This window comes from Amblyomma americanum, chromosome 6 (genome assembly GCF_052857255.1).
Source record: "Amblyomma americanum isolate KBUSLIRL-KWMA chromosome 6, ASM5285725v1, whole genome shotgun sequence".
Taxonomy (NCBI): Eukaryota; Metazoa; Arthropoda; class Arachnida; order Ixodida; family Ixodidae; genus Amblyomma; species Amblyomma americanum.
This window is the reverse complement of record NC_135502.1, coordinates 80,647,636-80,656,826: the sequence shown is the minus strand read 5'-3', so window position 1 is coordinate 80,656,826 and position 9,191 is coordinate 80,647,636. Positions and strand designations below refer to the sequence as shown.

General features: G+C 48.4%; 1 long non-coding RNA gene across 1 annotated transcript in view; it reads right to left on the bottom strand.

The window, feature by feature from the left end:
- LOC144093780 (uncharacterized) overlaps nt 1-7,025 on the bottom strand; it is a 46,172-nt gene extending 39,147 nt beyond the window's left edge. Inside the window, exon 1 of the long non-coding RNA XR_013306328.1 lies at nt 6,827-7,025. This is a non-coding gene — a long non-coding RNA (uncharacterized LOC144093780). The remainder of the gene's footprint in view (nt 1-6,826) is intronic.
- Between the last annotated feature and the right edge of the window lie 2,166 nt (nt 7,026-9,191).

Genomic DNA, 9,191 nt, shown 5'->3' with positions numbered 1-9,191 from the left:
CTTTATTGCATGGAAATCAATCCCGCTGAGCTACCAAATGCTTTACGTGCACACATACTAGACAGCAATGCAGACATATTCTCATGTCTTCGTACACTGCACTCCACCTGCACATCAAAATTGCGGGAGACATCGTCATCATCATCAGCCTGACTAAACCCACGGCAGGGCAAAGGCCTCTCCCATGTCTTTCTAATTAACTCTGTCCTTTTACAACTGCGCCCACCCTAAGCCAGCAAACTTAATCTCATCCGCCAACCTAACCTTCTGCCACCCACTACTACGCTTGTCTTCTCTTGGAATCCACTCCGTTACCCTTAAGGACCAGCGGTTATATTAAGGACCAGCGGTTATCTTAAGGACCAGCCCGTCCTGCACAGGATAACCCCCACACCAAGGCGCACTGCTGACTGAACAGAGACTTAAATGAACAAATTGGTTCGGAGTGTCGATCCTTCACGAGGCGCTTCCTCATGCTAAAAAGTCCAATCAGCATTAACAGCTGGCACAGAATCCCGGTATCTTTCAGCACAGGCAAGAACCTCATAGGGTACGGCGATGTCTCATTGTCCTTTTTGGTTGCCCTTGAAATACGTCCCAGAAAAATACTGCGTCACGTCCCCTCACAAAGCAATGATCGATCGTCTCTGGTTAGCCGCATAGGCGACAGTTCACTGACTATGGCACAAAAGTCCCCTTGGCGTGAAGCCGGTCTTTGACGGGTAGATTCGAAGTGTGGAGCTTAAAAAAAAAGAGGGTTTTCTTTGCCACCGCCGTAGCTCAGTTGCTAGAGCACCGGCCGCCAAATTCCTAAGTCACCGAGACACGTTTGTTCGACTTTGTCAGAGGGAGGCCTTGTGTTTCTTGTCCGACAGTATGCGGTTCTGCGAAGTGCTATACAAAGAGGACCCCAGGTAGCTGAAAAAGAGCCTTTAAAGTTATTTCGTCATACTTCGTCATACCAGGTGGAGGTTAAGTGTCTCCCCCGGTTTCAGTGCGCCATCACTAAGGCCCCCACTCACCGATTTCGCGTCTTTGTCTGAAGACTGTTTGACCTTAGAAACCGAGCATCGAACCTTGAACCGAAACCAAAGTGAACATGAAAGTTGCCAGCGCTCCTAATTCGAATTTGGCCTAAACATGGCCTAAACATGCTAAGTGGCCCGTCATTTTTTTCGTGATCAGCTGCAGCCAATTATGTGATCATGAAAATGCACAAGGCAGTGGTCATCGCTGCTTAGCTAATTGGCTCATTAAAGGAAAGCTGGTGTCTTCGTTTTATGACTACAACGGAAGGTAAGAGCGCGACACGATCTTCTTTGTGTTTTTATTGCTGTGTACAGTACACGAGTCGACAGCCTTAAACTGAAGGCCGCACGTTATAATTAGTCAACAGGGTGTACCACAGTATACTGTAGTGAACCGCGTGTGCATGCGCTACTGAAGTTGGAAGCTAGCTTGTAACAGGAATCCGGACTGACGACATTTGCACCTTCAATTATATACCTTCCCAGGCCCTTTACCTCTTCCCTTAAAGCACGGTTGAGGTGTCCACCGAGATGTGGGACATTTACTGCGCATTTACTTTCCTCAAAAGTCAGTTTTCGTGTCATAGTTGTTACTCAACCGTTCATCGTACACCGTTGCGGGTGGTGTCATACGGTTTCTCGTTGCATATAGCATACGTCTCTTAGGTTGGGGGCCGGCTCGCGACTGGTATTCAGACAGAGTGTTCGAGTGTTTCACTCGGACCTTTTTGGATTCAGCTTTTGTGGAATCAGTGTTCGGAGGCGCGTCTTCTGTCGAACGCTTACGTCTTCACAGCACTTAAGCAGTCCTAAATGCCCTGTGATTTTTAAGTTTTAATTTGTAGTTAATACACGGTCGCGACTTCTTCAACAAGAAATTCGATGCAGCATCGCTGGTGTCGAAAATTTAGGGAGTGAGGAATCTCTGACATCATCCACGCTTCGAAGGCGAAACCTGTTGAAGCACTTGAAGAGGCTGCGTGAAGCTGTGGTCCACCGACAATGTTGAAAGTACTCACAACCATCGAGACCAGCATAATTCTACGCGTTGACTGCATGACCCTCCAGACTTCCAAATAATTGATTCGAGATCACCGAAGGAAGGACTTAGGAAACAACTCTGTAGTTCCAAGTAAGCCACTCTGTTAAGGTCTTAGAAGAAGCTCCTCGTCTTCCGTTGCGTCAATAGGTGTCCGAAAGGTGGCCGATTCTTAGTCCAACGTTTTCCTACGTGATGGCACTCGATCTAGCCGAGCTTTGCTCGGAAGTATGGGGATTTAAGCTTACGGTCACTTCGTTGCTTATTTTCGCACCATCCTCGCCGAATGAGTGAGGTCTTCTTCAACGAACAAGTGTCACCAAGACTGTCCATGAACATACGAGGACAAAATGCCAAATAGCCAAAGCAGGCCTTCACTCGAAACTTTTCACGCCCGCGTCGGAGGCAAAATTACCGGTGTTCGAGCTTGTCAGCAGTGTCTGCGGAGCTTGTCTGTAAGTTTACACCAATGGCTCAGGGTTGAAAAAATGAAGTCAAGCACTAGCATATTTTTGGTGGCTAGCCTCAAGATGACTTGGCCAGGTCACCTGTTCGGTGCGGTGTCTTATACAGTGGCGTAACATGTGGAAATTTTGATGTCCCTTAGACGCTGCTTCCTGTCGAAGGCGTGTCGAGATTGCGGCTCTCCGTCGCCGATAGGTCGGTTCCAGCGGAGAACGCCCTTAGCTAAATTCAGCCTTGACTGTAATGCTGGCTGAGAAAATCGTGACGAGGATTTTAGAAGTGAATAAATGCGTGCGCTAGTCGAGTGTTACCAAAGAAGTATTTCTCTTAAAACTTAGTGATTCCAAACGCACCAATGCCTGAAGGCTTGATTCCAGCCATGTGTGAGACATTTGTACGACTTCGATGATGGGTGTCAATCAGTATAGTTGAGAACAAAAATGTCCAGTGGGAACACCAAGCGAGGGAAATTATTCGACCACAATGGGCTCATGTTTTCTGGCTTGGAGAAATAAAGCGGAAAATCGGATTGACAACATGTCATTCAAGCGACAAAGAGAAAGACACCCTTAAGAGTAGATCCACTAAAATAGCTAACGTGACGAGTTAGATGACAGCTGTACTTTACGCGAAACTTCGCTACAGGTGTTTGTGAAGTCGAACCTCGCTGGCGCAAGGACGTAGCATGTGCCATTAACACTGAATATCTCTCGCGGGAGGACATTAATAATGGTGACATAATCAAATCAAATATTTATTTTCACCATACACATTACGGATGGAGAACTACGGAAAAAAAGCAGCCAGTAGGCGGCTTGACGTGTCCGCAGCCCCAACTATTAGGCGGCGTTTTGGCGACAACAATAGAGAACAGTCAGTATACAAATCAAAACATTTGATCAGTGCAGAACCTAAGTAAAACACCTTGCACATAAAAACAACATGCCAGGATAATTGAAATCAATTTTCTCAGTCTGCAAACATAGATATAAGTTTAGCACTAGAAAAAATAAATAAATCAAAGTTAATAGACTGCCACATATAATGACCACCACATACATAATCCAGCTGCAGTTTCCAATGTAAAGTAAGTCCAGCAGAACCGAGTTTTGTTCTTGCAACAATAAGAGCAGGATAAGAGCATCTAGCGAGGAAATCCTTTTGCTGTGGCTGGCTAGTGCTGCCGACCTACGTAAAGCCAATGTATGCGATCATGACTTGGGCAGCGGAGGCGCAGCCTGCAAACTACAGTCTGTGCAGTCTAATGGCTCTTCAAGGCAGCGCCCAAAGCCAAATATCGCTTGTAGATACTGGCTTTAATGAAATGAAACAAGGGCCAGTGAAATAACTCCGTTTGTACAAGATCCAGTACACATTTCGCTTCAAGCCAAAAATCCTGAGCCTTAACCGCACAGACTGCATGCGGGTATAATCGACTCTGCGAGTCCGGGACGAAGCCTTCGTTACATTTTTTAACGAGAAGCGAAAGGCGAACTTTTCTTGTAGGCAATGTAAAGTACTGCTGAGCATACAGAATCTACCATTCGCATTTTAATTTTTTTTTATCGCCACAATATTTCCCATTTGCGACGCAGTTTTGTTTCGTTAAGCGGAACATGAACTGGGCGCTGAAAAAACCGGATAGCAACTAATATGTGATTGAAAGCGTAGCATCCATTAACTAAAAGAAAACAATTGTCCTAGCTTCACGGATTTCAGTTAATAGAGATCTTATGCTGCCGCGTCGATTCACGACTTTGAAGAGTGTTCTATAAAAGAAGAGACGATTGGCACCCCCCTCGCCTCCCCTCCTTGCCCCTTGATACGGAATGACCCTTACGCATCACAACGCACACAGTTAAAGGACAGCCACCTTCTTCCCTGCACTTAGCCCCATTTTTAGTTAAGCCGTTATTTCCCATTGCTTAAAATTAATATGGTGATTCGAATACGCGTGTCACGTGTGAAAAACCAATGTCTGGTGATGGAGTTCCTGAAAACGACTGTGCTGCGGCCGTTGCCGTCGGCAGACGATGCAGAATCTCGTCAATCCTGATTGCGCAGCTGGATTTTCACAGAATCCATTTTCCTATCGATGGTAGCCATATCTCGGCCTTGTCAGTTCTAGAGCGCCCTCTGCACCGCGCATCGGCGTCAACTGTATCCGCCGGCGGAGGCAATGTAGGCTGTCTGCAGTGTGTGCAACCCTTTATCAGACATGCGATAAGGATCTCTATCACACGTGCAATGTTGTAACTACGTCCCAATGTTTCCTTTTGTTATTGAAGCCGGTGGCGTTGAGCCTGTGATTCAAACTCTGAAATCGAATGCTGAAAAAACGTCGGGAACGTGATTCCAGTGCGGCGGTCAGGTAACCGGCATTCAACATTTGGCTACGGACCCACCGGTCTAATTAATATTGCATGGAAAATTGTAAGCACTGTATATTCAGATGTCGGTTGCGTTTTCCAAGCACACCATTGTTTCATGGTCAGAGCTTGCCTTTCGGAAAACTTACTCTTGCTAAACACAACTGACACCGTTTGCCAGTATACTTCTGCCATTCTCCGATAATTCCGCTCCGGCTGACTGCTTCTTTTTAGACTTCCCGAAAGCATTTGTCAAAGTTCCCTCCCTGTTAATTATTATTGCATAAGTTACACCAACTTAAATTTGACCCTAATAATCTTGCTTGGCGGGAATACTCTAATTGTTACATCACAGTTTGTTGAAGCTACTAATCTGAACTCTAAGGTAACTCCTGTTCGCTCCGGAGTACATCAAGGTACACATCAGGGTATACAGCAGTGCTGCGCACACTACATTTTCTAATAATTATCAGTCAGTCGTCTTCTAGCGCTTTTTCTCATGTTAACCTTTCTGTGCGCATTATACCGTGAAATAGCCAGCACTGAGGACATAAATACCCTTCAGTTCAACCTTAACGCAGGTAACGATTTAAAAGGATGCGGCAAATGGTCCCCAACATTAATAAATATAAACACGACTATATCTGACACATTTCGTTCGTTACGAGCTTAATGCATCAATAAAGTCTATTAAGAATATCAGCTAATTATAAGTATGTAGATATTCTTATCGTGGCTAGCCAGGCTTAAACCGTAGACATCTCGCACATAGTTTAACAGGTTAACGAACTTGACGCTGTCTTCGTCGCAACTTCTCGAGCACCTGAATAATTAAAATTACTTCTTTTACAAACCGGTCATTTGCTCCAAGTTAGAATATCATGCCCTAGCAGCGGATGCAAGCCCGACTCACCTCATATATTCGCTAGAAAGTTTACAGCAAAACACAGTACGCTTCATACTTTCTCATTTTAACCGAACAGCGAGTATAACTTACATGTAAGCCATCTTATACCTGCCTTTCCCCGCATGTCTTGCCAAACTACGTACTTCTCCACTGCATTTCTCACTCTATGTTCCACCACCGTCATCTTCGCAGTGAACACGTATTAGTTTCTCAGCTCATCTCTTCTCGACTAGACTGTGCCCCAAAAGTCGGTATTCCTTTCTGAAACACAAAAGTGGAATCGCCTTCCCGGCAAAATTGCTGCCAATAAACATCTCAACCAATTCAAAGCTGATATTGTATAGCTTTAGCTGATATTGTATAAATATAGATTATACTTGTAATAACAGGCTATTACCGTTTTGTTTTGTTGTAATTGTCTATGTTTACTGCTTTTTTCAGTATTTATACTTGTATTTCTAATTTTTATTGCTTACAGCTACTCCCCTGTGTGGGTGCAGGGGAGTATGTTTTAAATAAATAATACTTGTAGAGGACCTTGATGCAATAGTGCTGACTTCAGTGATAAAGGCAACTATCACATTTGGCAGCTACAGGTAATGGTTGAAAGCGCGACAGATTATATACCACAAATAGCTGCTAAGGTGATAAGCTCAAAATTGCCAAAGAAATGAATGTATAGTTCACCCCAAGTTTATTGCGCCGCGTGAGCATATCGAATTTTTCATCTAGCGGGGAAATAATTCAGATCAAGCCAATATACTACGCGAAACGCGAGTCTAGATATACGTTCAGATTTAAACATTATTTTCGATAATTTCAATTCGATTTTGACGCCACTTTGGTGGAAATGGGCAAATAGATGACCAATAAAGCGGGAACATGTTTACATAAAGTGTAATATCGGCTCTAGTATCGGGAATATTATATCGAAAATTGTAAATATTCAAGACTTGCTCCACATTACATGATGAATGACGCGAGACAAGGACACGTATATAACGTAAGGTCCGCTTACCTCTTCTGTTGACCGCCCCAGGCGACTCTTGCAAATCACATATGAGGTAAACACCGCTGCATGATAACGGCTGGCACTTCGCACCAATTCCCCCAGGAAGGCAACTCAAGGAAGAAAACAGCGGCTTCCTTTCGGTAATGACTAGCCTCACGAGAAACCACTGTTGTAACGTTACTTGAACACATCATGCGTCGGCGAACTCTCATCGCACGAATGTGGCACGAGATCATTGGCAACGGGACCGCAGAAGTTGCCGCTCGGCAGCGCTGCCTGCGGGCCGATGGTGGAGGCGCCTGGCGGATGTAAGCCTCGTGTGCCGATGACCATGGCCTTGAGTGGGCTCTACTTCCAGCTCGGACATGCTCGCCGAGAAAGAACAACGCATACTAAAGAACGAGTTTCAACCTCGCTATCGTCGCGCTGCCAGCCACGGGCGTTTGAGGGCCAAGGATAAGGGAAAGCGAGAAATGCCGGCTCGAAGTTTTTTTCATTATTTGCGTGCGCACCCGCTTGAGTACGAGGCGAGGCGAAGAGACGGAGGCAAACTGTGACAAGCGCGGGGCTTATTTTGCCTTGTTTTATTCCTGTTCCGTCGCGCTGTGCGCTTAGAGCTTGATGTCTCGCCGTGATGACTGGAGGGGGACTTAGATCGCGGCCTGGGCGCAGGCAATGTATGCAAGAGCGAACAGTGCGGCTCCGCGTTGGGCGAAGGAAACTCTCGCTGGGAAGGAAGGCGTCCTCAAGGAAGCCCCAACTGCCGCTCGCAAACAACGGCTTCCTAATAAGGGACGCAGCGCATTCACTCTCTCTATGCACACGCCCCAGCGGCCCGGCCAGGCCGTCCCCGTAGAACAACTGCCCGCTACATGCCAAACACCTACTCCCAGCATCTTCTCGGTCGGGTTCCCTTGCGTCTCTCGTCTTTGGAGGCCGCGCGGCGATTAAAGAGCCGGAGCAGGCAGTTTATTTCTGACTCTCCGTTACCTTACTCGCACTTCCTAGGTGGATATATATAAACATATACACACGTGCACGTACGCGTTGGCTCGCGCCGCCCTCAACCTTAGTCAAGCGTGATCCATTTTCTTCTACAAACACGCTCTCGCCACGCCGAGAGGATGAGGAGGCCCCGGCAGCACGCGCCGGCACACGTCCCGCCGCCGAACCGATCGACGGGTACGCGACACGTACGGGCCTCGCTTCCACCGTCGTCTCCGCTCTCCCTCTTCTCTGGTCCCGCGCTTCCATGTTCGTACACAGAGGCTGACCTTCTTTTTCGGCAGCGGCGTACACCCTCGCTTCATCGCGGCCGATAGGAAGCAGCTGCCGCTGTTTCTCGGCCTGGTGATCATCTCCGTCGCGTTCTTGCTTTTCTTTCCTGCTCCTCGCGCTGCCGACACGTTTCCCCCGCCGGGCCCGGCCGGCAGTGAAAGTGGACGAACGACGGCGAAGGAAAACGCCTTTTCCAGCCGAAGGCGCTGGTGGTGTGCGTGCGTGCGTGCGCGCGCACTGCCGGGAACGCCAAAAAAAAAAAGGGGGGCGACCGTTGCGTCCATTTCCAGGCCTCATCTGTGCGCTCCGGGGGATGCAGCGGTGGCAGCGGCGTGCTGTTTTCCGTGACCGCCGGTGGCGGGAAACGGCGCGCAGGAAAGGCGGACCAAGGGCGTCCGACCGACCAGCAGCGAGCAGGAAGCGTTTTTCGCCGCCGCCGCCGCTGTTGCTGCTGCTTTTGTGCGGACCTCGCCCTCCCCGCGCGATCGGTGGCCGCGCTTGCATATGTGGACCACCGAGGCTTCTATTTCGAGTCTCCGCTGCGGGAAGAAGTTTCTGAGGACGAAAGAAGGAGGCCCCGACGATCCGCACTACCGCCAGCGGCGACCGAACGCCGAGCGGCCGCGCAGACACCGGAGCCACCGCCTACACTCTCTTCTGCTTCTCTCGCCCGATGGGTTTTTTTGGCACCCAGGACAACAGTGCAGTGATCCCGTGTGAGAAAGAGTGCCGGAGAAAGTCAAAGAAGGGAGGCGAGCTGTTGATTCTTCGTACACTTCTCCACCCTTCCTCTTCCTCCTCGCCCAGCGCGCACCTCCTCCGGCAGCGTGCTAGAGGCGTTGTCGTGGCTTTCTACCATGTCAATGGAAATGACTTCATATAGGTCAGCTGGTGAGGCAGACGAGTGTGCGGGGGTATAAGAGGCAGCGTTTCCACTTCTGGGGAAGCACTCGCAGCAGCAGCACACTTGTCCAAGCAGACAGGCGGCCGAACCCGAGAGCAGAGCGCAGGCGAAGCAGCGGCATCGTGCTCAGGCAGCAGCGAAGGTTACCGAACCGGCCGCAACCACCATGCAGCACTCGAGGAGGATACT